A 14,940-nucleotide genomic window follows, 5' to 3' on the forward strand; every position below is an offset into this window, starting at 1 on the left:
CTTGATCTCTTCCGCAATGAACTGCTTCCTCTCCAAGGCCTGCTTCCAGCTTTCTACTTGATAGGTCGGGCAGGTGGGCAGACAGCAAGGTGGTGGTCGATTACCTCCCTGGGAACACCGGGGATATCCGATGGTAGCCAGGCAAACACATCGATATTCGCCAACAGGAAGGCAACAAGCGCGCTTTCCTATTTGTCATCAAGGGTGCTGCTGATAGTGAAAGTACCATCAACGCTAGCCAGACCTGCCGGGACCTTCTTCACTTGGGGTGCAGCTACCTTGGATCTCTTGCTGTTGGAACACTCCGACACGTCGTCAACGGGTGTCGTGCACTCGATGGGGGCATGCTTCCCGAACTCTTTGTCGGAGGCCCTACAATCCCTCTTCTTTCCTTTGCTTTCCTTAGCGACAGCTGCTGCTGCTGCTTCCTCTGCTGCGACCGCGTCCCGGTACATCTTGTCCACACAAATGATTGCATTCGTCTCATCTAAAGTGACGGTGATGACTCCGAGTGGCCCAGGCATCTTCAAGGTGTTGTAGGCATAGTGGGATGCTGTCACAACCCTAGAATATTGTTTGTAAATAGTTGCATCTTCATCCAGGCATCATATTTAAATTTCTGAAACTTGAACTGAGGAATTTTGGAAGCCTCAAAAACTTAAATAAAAGAGGGGCAAAGAACCCTGGAAAATGCATTCAATGTTTTCAAAATGGCCTTAAATAATGTTGGTTATATTTTGGCAAGGGTTTTGCACCCAACCAAAATATTGAACATTTTTAAGGAATTATTTTTGGGACTTTAGATTTAATTCATTAGCTATTTGAATTTGAATTATATTCATATAATTAGAATATAATTTCAAATACCCCTGAAATATTTTATAAGCTTTTGGAAGAGTCCATCTAGCAATATAAAATATTCAGAGGAGTTTTTGGCATTGTTTGAATTATTTTAAATTCAAAACAGTGGAAAAACAGATTAAATAAAAGAAAACAGAACTGAAATAGAAATAAAAGAGAGAGAGAGAAGGAAGTTACCTGGCCTCACCCGTGCAGCCCACCAGAGCCGGCCCAGCTCCTGTGCTGGTCCAGCACTGTGCGGCCCAGCCCACCGCAGTCGCCACCGTCTTCAACCTCCTGCCAGTAGGCAGGAGGGCGTGTGCCCGACGCGCGCGCGCACGCGCCGGCCACCTCATGCTTGCCGCTTGCTCCTGGACGTCGCTAGGTGCGCCACGCCACCCCCTCGGACCCCTCTCACTCTTCCTCGAGGCCCCGCCCCTCTGCTCCCTCTCTCTCGCCCGAACCCGAACGCAGCCATCGCCGCCGACTAGAACCACCGCGGCCACAGGCCCTCCCTCGCCTCGCCGACGTGTCCATGGCCTCCGCCTCAACGCCCTCGTCCTCCCCGTCGACTCACTCGACGCCGGACGCCTCAAAACACCGTCACCGGTCTCTTCTTCATCACCGGCCGCCGCGGATCCCCATCGTCGACTCGTCGCCGTCCGGCCTTCCCCGAGCCCGCTTCGACGTCTGCTGCAACCGCCGTGAGCCACCGAACCTTTTCCCCCTCTCCGTTCTCGCTCTCGTGCGCCGTAGCCGCCACCCCTTGCTCGCCCGTACGCGCCGCCGCCTGTGACCGCCGCCGACGAGTCTCCGGCCACCTAGCGGTCCGGCCGTCGTGCTCAACTCCCTTCCCGCGCCAAGTAGAGCACATAGGTGCCCCGCACGAGTCTCCCCGGCCACCGTAGCGTCGACCCCGAGCTCACCCGAGCTCCGGCGACCGCCAAGGTCGACGCCGGCGACAACTCCGGCCACCCCCGCACCCAACGCCTGCACCACTCGACGCGCGAGTCCACCAGCGTCACGTAGATGCCCTCCGCCGGCCGTTTGGTCGCCGGAGATGCAAACCCGAGGCTCGCCACCGCGGTTGGCCTCGCTGGCGTCAAGTCGCCGCTGGGGTTGACCCCGTTGACAGTTGACTTGCTGGGCCCAGTTTGACCCTGGGTCACTGACATGCGGGCCCCGCCCGGCTAATTAAGTTAGGTTAGTATTAACTAAGCTAGGTTAGTTTAGTTAGACACTGACACTCGGGACCCACTGGCCAGGTTTGACCTGGACCAGCCACGTTGACCTGCTGACGTCACTAATACGTCATGCTGACGCAGTATTTGTTTCTGGAATTAAAAGAAATCAAAAATGATTTATAAATTTCAGATAATAACCAAAACTTCTAAAATTCATAGAAAATTAACCGTAAATCCAAATTAAATAAATTATATATGAAAAATTATCAGAAAAATTCAAGGAATCCATCCGTACCATTTTCATGCATGTCAGAACAACTTATAGCTGCTGTTTAGCACAAATCAATTAAATGGCATCTGAATAATCACATATGGAGTTTGAATTTGAATCTTATATTCAAACCAACTTCATTTAATCTGTTGCTAGTTGCATTAGCTCAAAACACATTCATATTGCCATGTCATGAGCATGCATCATATTGTGCATTGCATTGATTATGTTCCTTTCTGTGTTGCCGGTATTTGTCCCCTCTCGATAGATGCGATACCGAAGATGTGATCGTTGACACTGATGAAGACTCAATGTTATCTTCAGAAGTGCCAGGCAAGCAAAACCCCCTTGTTCATTCCGATACAATCCCACTCTCTCGCTCCTGCTCTCTTTTACTGCATTAGGACAACAACGGTTCATCTGTTATTTGCTGCGGTAGCTGAACCCCTTTATCCTCTGCATGACCTGTCATTCCACAGTAAATAGATGAAACCCACTAGCATGAGTAGGAGTTGTTTGAGCCCTGTTGTGCCTACTCATTCATGCTTGTTTGTCATGCCTGCTACTGCTTAGAGTTGAGTCAGGTCTGATTCATCGGGGATGAATCAGAGGTGTGTGAACATGTCCTACTGTGTGTGAGCTAAGTGTGTGAATACGATTTGGTAAAGGTAGCGGTGAGAGGCCATGTAGGAGTACATGGTGGGTTGTCTCATTGCAGCCGTCCTCAGGAACTGAGTTCTGTGTTTGTGATCCATGATTCAGCTACTACCACGCATTGGGCCCGAAACCAATGGACCCTCTCGGCTTCTTGATCACCCTTGTCCTCTGTCCAGGAGTTGCAAGTAGTTTCTGGTGTTTGTAGTATGCTGGAGGCCGTACGCAGCGCTGACCGTAGGGGTGGGCTGTGATGCGGTAGGCACGTGGCCGGGTAACCGGGCGCCCGTTTGGTGTCACGGAACCCTGTTCACATTGTTTGGGGCTGTGAGCGAAACTCCGGCCGGATCTCCTCATGGATGGAACCCGAATAGGCGATAACGTGGACTAGAGACTCGAGTGTTTAGGCAGGCCGTGGCCGACACCCACGTTGGGCTTCCGCTTGAAGGTTGCCGAGTACATGTCGTGTAAACGGCGGTAAGTGGTGAGAGCGTGTGTGAAGAAGTACACCCCTGCAGGGTTAACATCATCTATTCGAATAGCCGTGTCCGCGGAAAAGGACTTCTGGGTTGCTTATATCAGTTCATAGACAAGTGAAAGTGGATACTCTAAAATACGCAAGATAAGCGTGAGTGCTATGGATGGCGTTCTCGTAGGGAGACGAGAGCGGGTCCATAGTGGTGTATTGGTTGGTGAATATGTGGACTCGTCTGCGCCACCTCAAAAGAGTTACTTGCAGTCGTAGTTCAGGATAGCCACCGGGTCAAAGCTGGCTTGCTGCAGTTAAACCCCACCATCCCCTTGTTGATAATGATGCATATGTAGTTAGTTCTGATGTAAGTCTTGCTGGGTACATTTGTACTCACGTTTTCCTATTTTTATGTTTTTGCAGAGAGACTTCGGTCTCACTAGTAGTTCCACGTGGACTTCGACGTTTAGCTTGTTACCTCAGCTACGATCTTGTGCCCTCGGCAGGATCTGGTAGATATTCAGGCTTCTCAACCTTTTTCATTTCTAGATGTCTGTACTCAGACATGTTAAGCTTCCGCATGTGCTTTGACTTGTATGCTCTGATTGTTGGGTCATGAGACCCCTGTTTGTAATATCTCGCTCCTCGGAGCCTATTGAATAAATTACTTGAGTCATAGAGTCATGTTGTGATGCCATGTTGTATTTGCACATATCGAGCATATTGTGTGTATGTTATTGAAATGCTTGGTATGTGTGGGATCTGACTATCTAGTTGTTTATCCTTAGTAGCCTCTCTTACCGGGAAATGTCTCCTAGTGTTTCCACTGAGCCATGGTAGCTTGCTACTGCTCCGGAACACTTAGGCTGGCCGGCATGTGTCCTTCTTCGTTCCTGTGTCTGTCCCTTCGGGGAAATGTCACGCGATGAATACCGGAGTCCTGTTAGCCCGCTACAGCCCGGTTCACCGGAGTTCTGCTAGCCCAGTGCTACAGCCTGGATTCACTCGCTGATGACCGACACGTTCGATGTTGGGTCATGGATGCCTGTCCATGTAAGTCTGTGCCACTTTGGGTTTACGACTAGCCATGTCAGCCCGGGCTCCTTATCATATGGATGCTAGTGACATCATCATATACGTGAGCCAAAAGGCGCAAACGGTCCCGGGCAAAGGTAAGGCGACACCCGTGGGAATACCGTGCGTGAGGCCGCAAAGTGATATGAGGTGTTACATGCTAGATCGATGTGGCATTGAGTCGGGGTCCTGACAGATGCCACCATGAATTTAGCCAGGGTCGGGCATCCAAGAATCCCATTGTATGGCAGGGGGAGATCAACCACATCAAACACAATCCTCTCAGTCTGGAAGTTCAGTTCTCCCCCAAACGTTACCGGCAATGTTATCTTTCCATTAGGATGGCTCCTGCCGATATTAACTCCTTGAAACATGCCGGTAACCTCTAGCTCTTCCTCTACTATCTGAAGCTTGTTAATAACTGGTGGGGAGATCATATTCAACCCAGCCCCGCCGTGCCCCAACAGCTTTGTGACCTTGAACTTGCGCATTGTTGGGAAAACCAACAATGGCAAACACCCTACCGCCATGGTACGGCTAGGATGATCCTCCTCATCAAATATGATGGGTGTATGGGACCATTTGAGCAGCTTTCGGGCCTGTGGCGCTGGTTCCACGACATTGACTTCTCGCACCCACCGCTTGAGTTGGTGGTGAGAGGTCTGCAGAGATGCACCCCCGTCAATGCACAGGGCGTCAGTGGCCTTCTGAAACTCTTGCTCGCTGGTTTCCTCTTCATCCCCTCCATCACTCACATCATCACAGGCTTCCTTCTATCGACCTCTGGCAGGCTTTCCGTGTTTCCGAAAGGGTTTGCCGGGGTGCTTTACTTCACCACCTCCGCCCTTACCGCCAGCAACATTCTGACCCTCTTCCTTGTCACGCTTCTCATACACTGCTCTCTCTCTCTCTCTCTCCCCCCCTCTCTCTCTCTCTCTTGACAAGCTGCTCAACTTGATAACACTCCTGAAGGTCGTGGCCCTTGGTTCGATGAATCTTGCGATATGGCCCATCACCTTTCCCAGCTTTCTCAGCAGTAGCGGCTTCACAGCAGTCAGTGCACACGGCGGCTTCCTTGCCGAGGGCCTCAGCTTTGGCCTTCTTGCCGGTACTAGGCGCACCCGATCCTTGAATAGTCATCACTGCCTTATCCCTCCACTTCTTACTGCGCTTCTTGTTCTTCTTCTGACTGGTTGATTCATCATCATCCTCTGAATCAACATTGGTGCAATCTTCCTCTCCGGACAACTTTCTTCCCTCCTCCATCCAAGTACACTTATCCACCAACATGTAGAGCTCCTTCATAGTCTTGGGTAACCGTAGGCTCATCTTGGAACGGATCCGGCGGTTGCGCACGTTGGAGTGGAAGGCGACCCTCATGGCTGTTGGATGAATATTTGGGATGTTTCTATGAACTTTGCTAAATCTCTATAAATACTTATGGAGGGTTTCTCCTTCCTTCTATTGGAGAAGTTGCAAGTCGCTGGGCCTGCCGGGCTCTTGATGACCGCCAGTGAAGGCGCCAATGAACTCATGGCACAGGTCATCCCACGATGAAATGGAGTTCTCCGGTAGGTGCATCAGCCACGACCTCACATTGGATTTGAGGGCCAAAGGGAAGTAGTTGGAAACCACCTGCTCATCTCTTCCCCCAGCAGCCTGGACAGCAATGGTGTAGATGCTCAGGAACTCTGTCGGGTTCAGCCTCCCATCGTACTTCTTAGGTATCTCTGGCTTAAACGTGCGAACGGAAGGCCAACGGACTTGTCGGTTGCCGCAGCTCACGTGTAAAGGCAGGGCAGCCAACCTCAAAAGCTAGGCACCCACCAATACCAAGCGCGGGCTCATCAACGTCGGGGCCATCGCACCCATCGGTCCGGTGGAGGTTGTCGCGGTGTTGTTCGACAACGACGCACATGTCTCCTCTCTGCCTATCCTTTGGGGCTCGTCATTGACCTGGATGCGCTCGAGTGTCAGAAGAGGCCATCGAGACGTCATCGGGGTCTTGATTCTATTGCGCTCGCGCTGGATGCCGTGGCGGGGACTGTACTGTGGGGATGGCCCCTTCCGAACGGTCAGCAGCATGAGTCGTTGTTGTCGCTTGGGGAGGCCGTGGTGGGCTAGCTTGCCGTGAACCCCCAGCTTCGGTGAAACCGAGCAGACTTTGGATGGTGGCACGCCATTCCCCCATCTTCTCGGCCGCTGGCAGAAACCCCAACAGCAGAGCCCGCGCCATGGCCTCTGAGGCTGTACTTGGCATGGGTGATGATGAAGTTGACCGCACCGTCGCTCGGCTCCTGATGGTGCTAGTGGCGGCAGCGCTGCGCCCCATTACTGCAAGGCGACCACCTGGATGGCAGGGTGGTGCAGCTAAGGCGCTCGAGGGCCAGTGGCTCTGTCAGGCGCGGCGGCTTGGCTGACCCGTCCCGGGAAGGTGCACGTGCTGCGGCCACACCCGTGGTGGGAGCAACCGGAGGGCGGCGATTCGCCCCAGTCCGAGCGCCTTTGCTGCGGCTGTTCCCGTCGGCGGGAGAAAGGGGTGCAAATGGAGTAACCCCTTCACCAGGACCTTGTGGAGCATGGCCTTCGGGGTGTTGCTGACGCTGTTCTCCTTCGATGTCTTGTGCTCCTGCGTTGGCCGCGAGGGAAGTGGTGACGGTACCGCCTGCTCCGACTACATCCCTAGCAGCATCCGCGTCGTTGTATGTCTCTGTGCCCCCCGCAACGTTAGAGGCCGCAGGCGGCGGAGCCTTCGAGGTGGATGGATGAGCCGAAGAACCGGGTTTCTTCTTGGGCGCCATGGTAGATGGCACTGTCGAAGATGAAGATGGTGATGAAGATGATGCGCTGCACACACCTTCAGGTTCGCGCAAGCGATCCCCCTACCTCGCGCGCCAAAGATGTCGCGGGAAACTATGGCCATCTATGGGACTAGAAGGCCCCTTGCTGGTTCGGCAGGGGGGTCACATTGCACAAAGAGCAGACGAGCGTGGGGCATCATGGGAGAGATCACGCAGACATTTTTACCCAGGTTCGGGCCGTCGCGGGGCGTAAAACACTACTCCTGCTTTGGTGGATTGATGGTGGAAAGGTGGTGGTGGAGCAACGTACACTTGCCCGGCAGGGATTGCCTCAGGGCGGCAGTGGCTACGCGCGTATGGGGGTGTGAGTTGTCCAACCTTCTAACCCTTTTGACGGTTGCCATGGGCCTCCTTTTATAGATCAAGGGGTTACCACAATGGCAAAGTAGTCATTATGCACTGATAAGATAGCAAACAGTGCTATCCTTCCTAACTCTACGGGCTGACAGGGCGCATTAAATGCACCGCTCAACGTCACATCATTGGTTGCCTAGCAAGGCTTACCGGGCGATGTCATCTGTAGGTATTTCCTGTAGGGAGAGGCTGCCATGTGGCAAATGGCTGCCACTTAGTCACTTTGCGGCTTGACACCACACTAATTGATGATGTGGGTCATGGCGGAGTAGTTGGTGAGGTGGTTCTGCCTCCGTGTGTCCTGGTAGGCCCTGCCGGGACATCTTGGATGTCTTCTTCCGGGGGTGGCCTCGCCCCTTGCTGAGCTCGCCTGCCCGGCATAGGAGGCCTTTCTCCTGATGGTGTCTTGCTTCTCTGGCTTGATCTTGGTCCTTCTGATCTGCATGTTGGTCCTTCGAATCTCTTGGTCCCTCGTACTCTGACTTGGATTGATGCATCAATCTCGTCCTCGTGCCTGTGCATAGTCTGGGAAACAGAGCCAGGGTTTGTTACACCGACAATCTCGACGCTTTCCGTGAATTTAGCACTAAGTATGGACTTGATTCTGAGATTGTAGCTTCTTTCTGTGAATCATTTACAACTCATGTTGATCTCCCTAAGGAGAAGTGGTTTAAATGTCATCCTCCCATTGAAGTAAAAATAGTACAACCCATTAAAGCTGAAGTAGATACTATTACTTATAATGTTGATCCTGTTATTCCTACTGCTTATATTGAGAAACCACCATTCCCTGTTAGGATAAAAGAACATGCTAAAACTTCAACTGTGGTCCGTAAGAGTTATACTAGAACTCCTACACCCCCTGAACAAATTAAAGTTGAACCTAGTATTGTTATGATTAAAGATCTCTTGGTCGATAATATTGATGGGCATGCTATTAATTTCTATGATGAAGCTGCTAGAATTGCTAAACCTGATGATAAATATAAACATAGGCCTATTGTTGGCATGCATGTTGTCTCTGTTAAAATAGGAGACCATTGTTATCATGCCTTATGTGATTTGGGTGCTAGTGTGAGTGTTATTCCCTTTACTTTATACCAGGAAATTATGAATGATATTGCACCTGCTAAAATAGAAGATATTGATGTTACCATTAAGCTTGTTAATAGAGATACTGTCTCACCAATTTGGATTGTTAGAGATGTTGAAGTCTTGTGTGGGAAAATAAAATACCGTACTGATTTTCTAGTTCCTTGTTCCCCACAAGATGATTTTTGTCCCATTATATTTGGTAGACCTTTCTTGAACACTGTTAATGTTAAAATGGATTGTGAGAAAAAATTGTTAGTGTAAGTTTTGGGTATGTGTCTCATGCGTTTAACTTCTCCAAATTTCATACAGAACCCCATGATAAAGAATTGCCTATTAAAGATGAAATTATTGGTCCTGCTTCTATTGTCGTGCCTCCTACTGATCCTTTAGGACAATATTTCCTAGACCATGAAAATGATATATTCATGAATGAAGAAAGGAATTAGACGAGATTTTCTATAAACAAATGCCTGTTTTGAAACACAATTTGCCTGTTGAGACTCTTGGAGATCTTCTACCACCCAAGACAGATCATGTGTTTGATCTTAAACAATTACCGGATACTTTGAAATATGCGTATCTACATGAGAAGAAGATATATCCTGTTATTATTAGTGCTAACCTTTCAAAGCATGAAGAAAAGAAATAATTGAAAACTCTAAGGAAGCACCGTGCCACCATTGGATATACTCTTGATGATCTTAAGGGCCTTAGTCCCACTCTATGTCAGCACAAAATTAATATGGAACCTGATGCTAAACCAGTTGTTGATCATCAGCGACGGTTGAATCCTAAGATGAAAGAAGTGGTAAGAAATGAAATATTAAAGCTTCTGGAAGCAGGTATAGTCTATCCTATTGCTGATAGTAGATGGGTAAGTCTTGTTCATTGTGTCCCTAAGAAGGGAGGTATTACTATTGTGCCTAATGATAAAAATGAATTGATTCCATAAAGAATTGTTGCAGGTTATAGAATGGTAATTGATTTTAGAAAATTAAATAAAGCTACTAGGAAAGATCACTATCCTCTACCATTTATTGATCAAATGCTAGAAAGATCAAAACATACACACTTTTGCTTTCTAGATGGTTATTCTGGTTTTTCCCAAATACCTATGTCACAAGAGGATCAACAAAAAAACTACTTTTACATGCCCTTTTGGTACCTTTGCTGATAGACATATGCCTTTTGGTTTGTGTAATGCACCTGCCACTTTTCAAAGATATATGACTGCTATATTCTTCGACTTGTGTGAAAAGATTGTTGAGGTTTTCATGGATGATTTCTCTGTATATAGAACTTCTTTTGATGATTGCTTAAGCAACCTTGATTGAGTTATGCAGAGATGTGAAAAAACTAATCTTGTCTTCAATTGGGAGAAATGCCACTTTATGGTTAATGAAGGTATTGTCTTGGGGCATAAAATCTCTAAAAGAGGTATTGAAGTTGATAAAGCTAAAGTTGATGCTATTGAAAAAATGTCGTGTCCTAAAGATATCAAAGGTATAAGAAGTTTCCCTGGTCATGTTGGTTTCTATAGGAGATTTATTAAAGACATCTCCAAAATTTCTAGGCCTCTCACTAATCTCTTGCGAAAAGATGTTCCATTTGTTTTTTATGATGATTGTGTAGAAGCATTTGAAATACTTAAGAAAGCCCTAATTTCTGCACCTATTGTTCAACCACCTGACTGGAACCTACCCTTTGAAATTATGTATGATGCAAGCAATTATGCTGTTGGTCTTTGAAAGGACCACAATGCCGCCGAGAGGGGGGTGAATAGGCGTTTTAAAAACTTCTACAGATTTAGCTTTATCCAAATGTGGAAATAATCTAAGCGGATACTTTTCAAGCAAAAATCCTAAATATACTAGGCTCAACTAAGTGCACCAACAACTTAATATAAATGAGGTGAGCACAAGAAGGATACTAACAAGCATAAGTAAGTTACACAAACTTACTTGAGCAATATCACAAGATATGTAAGTGTATGACAAAAGTTAGCAATTCACACTAAACACAAGATATATCAATAGCAGCAAGTATGAATTGCGGGAAATAAAGTGTAGGCCTAGATAATCTCTTCAAGGAAATAGCCAACACAATATAATGAGGACAACACAAAGAAGTAGGGTTAGGGGTAACCAAAGCCACAGAGACGAGGATGTATCACGATGTTCACTTCCTTGGAGGGAAGCTAGTCACTGTTTGAAGAGGTGGATGTTACCACAAAGGCAGACCAACGCCACGGAGGCTCACCCTGTTCTCCTTCAGATATCACCACGAAGGCGATTCCCAACCACTAATGGTAGACCTTGAGGCGGCCTCCAAACCTTCACAAAAATTTCGGGGGACAAATCACATGTTGATTCCTCACCGGAGCACTCCTACCGCCTAGGAGTCTCCAACCTCCAAGAGTAACAAGATCAAGGGGGAAATCCTCAAGAGTTGCTCAAATCCTCAAGACTTGGTCAAAAGAGAGAGGAGGAGTGGGTGTATGCTTGGATGAAATCTCTCTCAAGAACTCACACAAATCTCTTCGTGATCTAGCACGAGATGGCCCAAATCCCTCTCTCTCAAATCCCACCAAAAGAAACTATTGCTATGGAGGAATGGGAGAGGAGAGGAACGATGGAGGAGGTCAACAAATGAACCCTAGATCCATGGGATAGTTTCCCCCCAAATGGATTGGAGTTTTGAGGTTTGGGGGAGGAGGATAGAGCTCAAAAGAACGGGGAAATCTCAGATCCAAAAGCTCTCCCTCGTTGGGGAAGAAGGGTACCTTATATAATGCCCCATCAAATCTGCCTGTTATGCTCAGAAAAACGCAGCCCGGAACTTCTGGGAAAGCCCTGAACTTCTGGCCCCCGAAACGTCCGGAAGTCCCGGAACTTCCGGGCTCCCTTCGGCCAGATGTATGGAAAAATTTTGTTTAGCCCGGAACCTACCCAGAACTTCCAGGCTGCCCGGAACTTTCGTCCCCACAAAAAATAGCCAGCATGCCGACAGTAAAACATGCACTACTTTTCCATATGGACTCCAATTTTGATGATCTTGGGATCATTTTGTAGCTATTGAAAAGCTCCAGGTCCTCCCATAGAGAACTAACCAATATCAAACAACATTGATGATGGATTCAATGCAAAGGTTTGAGCATAGAATTTATGGAACCCTTTTTGGCTTGGGATTTTACTTTTGTAATGTATGGTAGGAGCGGAATTGTGTATAGAAGATGTTGACTTGAGAAAATCTATCACGAACCCCTTTGATCCCCTCTTAATAGTGTGGGATCCCTATAACTCAAGAAAAATATACACTAGATAGATCCTAGAAATCCATTCTTGGGCATATACCTTTTGTGATGGTCGTTGATCCATGAAACTACAACCAAGGGAACTAATACCTTTGAATAGAGCATTCCACTTGAGCTTAATGGTCAAATTTATTCTTGGCTCAAGATGGAAGCATAAGCTTGTTCAGATCATTTGATGAAGACTTCAAATAGCTCCCCCATAAGCCATGTGGGGAGAACTTCATTGTATCCCATCTTCATATGTCCATCATGTGATCATCCACAAGCTTCAAGCATGTAATACTTCAAGATGCTTATCTTGAACATTCCCTTGTTAAGCTTGATCGCCGTTACTTGATGTCATCCTCTCATGGATAATAGGCATCTTCATCTTGATGCAAGCCCATGAGAGTCACCTAACCCACATAGATATGGAAAACACATAGTATGGGTTAGTACACATAATGTAATTGACCATTACGTACCATACCACAAAAACCCATCTGGTACATTATTTGTGCTTGTGCCTTGACCATATTTGAATTCAATGTTCGATCTTCATCTAGGTCACATTTATCTTTGCTCCATGATTAATCTTGATGTCTTGAAGGCCATATTGAACTCTTAAGAGGTACAATGAATTCTTCACTTGAATTACTTACTTCAAGACATAATCATACACGACTTAACATATGAGAACATCATGCTTCTAATCTTCAAGCCATATGGGAATTCTTATCTTTAATCATTCCCTTGAGAACTTGATCCATCATGATTTAGTCATTGATCTCAATCTCGATGAATGTAGATGGCATTCATTTCGAATTCATTCAATCTTCTTATTGCATTACCCATGGAACAAACTTTCATACGTGTCTTGATGCCTTTGTTTCTTCATAGGAATTGTCATTCACTATCAAGTCACAATGCATATGTTTGTATTGATGGATTACATCCTTAAATTCATCCAATATTCTTCATGCATTGCCAATGGGACTTTCCTTCAAATGTATAACTCAATGCAAACATTAGTCCATTAGGATTGTCATCAATTACCAAAACCACACAGGGAGACTACGTGCACTTTTAGTGTTGTTCTAGGACAAAGAGTTGATAGGAAATTAAATGTTATCTAGTAAAACTCTAGACAGTGCTCAAAGAAATTATGCTACTACTGAAAAAATAGCAAATTTATTGGCATGTGACAAGTTCAGATATTATATTGTTGATTCTAAAGTAACTGTTCACACTGATCATGCTGCTATTAAATACCTTATGGAAAAGAAAGATGCTAAACCTAGACTTATTAGGTGGGTTATCCTTCTACAAGAATTTGATTTACATATTATTGATAGAAAGGGAGCTAAGAACCCCGTAGTAGACAACTTGTCTAGGTTAGAAAATATTCTTGATGACCCACTACCTATTGATGATAACTTTCTTGATGAACAATTAGCTGTCATAAATGCTTCTCATAGTACTCCGTGGTATGCAGACTATGCTAATTATAATGTTGCTAAATTTATACCACCTAGTTTCACATACCAACAAAAGAAAAAGTTTTTCTATGACTTAAGACATTACTTCTGGGATGACCCACAACTTTATAAAGACTGAGTAGATGGTGTTATTAGATGTTGTGTACCTAAGCATGAACAGGAACAGATCATATGCAAGTGTCATTCTGAGGCCTATGGAGCACACCATGCTTGTGATAAAACTGCACACAAGGTATTACAAAGAAATACACTTCCGTGATGATACATGTTTGTCACAGCAGGTCACGTTTTCTGTCATGCATGTACATCCATGACAATTTTATGACAGAATCGACATTGTCATACATGTGTTGTCATAGAAGTGTTCCATGACATTACCAAAATTATTATCATGGAAGTGTCCTCTTCCATGACGATAAATGGCGCGTCATGGAAATGCTTTCGTCAAGGGTAACCGAGACGTGGCATCCACCATAACGGGTCGCCGTTAAGCTATCGGGTTCCGGTTTGGAACCCGTTAACAGCCAGAGCCAATGGGGATTTTCCACGTGTAAAATCATCATTGGCTGGAGGAAACACGTGGCTGCTCCTCGGTGGGCCAGATGTCATCCGTCCAATGGAGGAGATATGCCTATGATATGTTGACATGTGGCAACGCCCAATAGAGGCACATATAGGTTAAAAAGGCCGGCCCAGTCAAAGGCCCATAGTACTTACTCAGGTACTGGTGGGCCAGCCAAATAACGGCTTGTTTAAACATGGCCCATTTATGGCCCGAAGCCAGATCTGGCCCATTAGTTGTTCGCCGAATATTTGGGCCCAATTACGGCCCAGTGACTTTCGGCCTGTTAGAGGCCCGATGTAGACATGGGCCCATTTCAGCCCGGTGTGTCTTTCGGCCTGGGAATGGCACATGCTGCCCATGGGCCATATATGGTATGACACGACATCCGGCCCACTAACGGCCCGTGATACAGGTGGCAACAGTTCAGCCCAACATGACTTTGGGCCTGTTAAAGGCCTGTCATATAATTCGGTCTGTTGATGCCTGTGCTAAGCTTACAGACTCTTAAAGGCCCATGATATCAGTGGGCTAACTAAGGCCCGAGATATGTTTCGGCCTAGTAACGGCTCATCATATAACTGGGCCAAAAAAGGCCCGGTCTGCATTTTAGCCTGCTGAAGGCCCGTCGATGACTAGTGAAAATTGAGGCCCAACATGCATTCTTCTGGGCCGTAACACGCCAACAAAGTATTCAGCCTGTTAATGGCCCAAAGCTACATGGGCCCAACTAAGCGCTTGGTCCACAAAAGGCCCAAGTAAAATTTGGGCTAAATATAGGCCAG

Source organism: Triticum aestivum, chromosome 3B (genome assembly GCF_018294505.1).
Source record: "Triticum aestivum cultivar Chinese Spring chromosome 3B, IWGSC CS RefSeq v2.1, whole genome shotgun sequence".
Classification (NCBI taxonomy): domain Eukaryota; kingdom Viridiplantae; phylum Streptophyta; class Magnoliopsida; order Poales; family Poaceae; genus Triticum; species Triticum aestivum.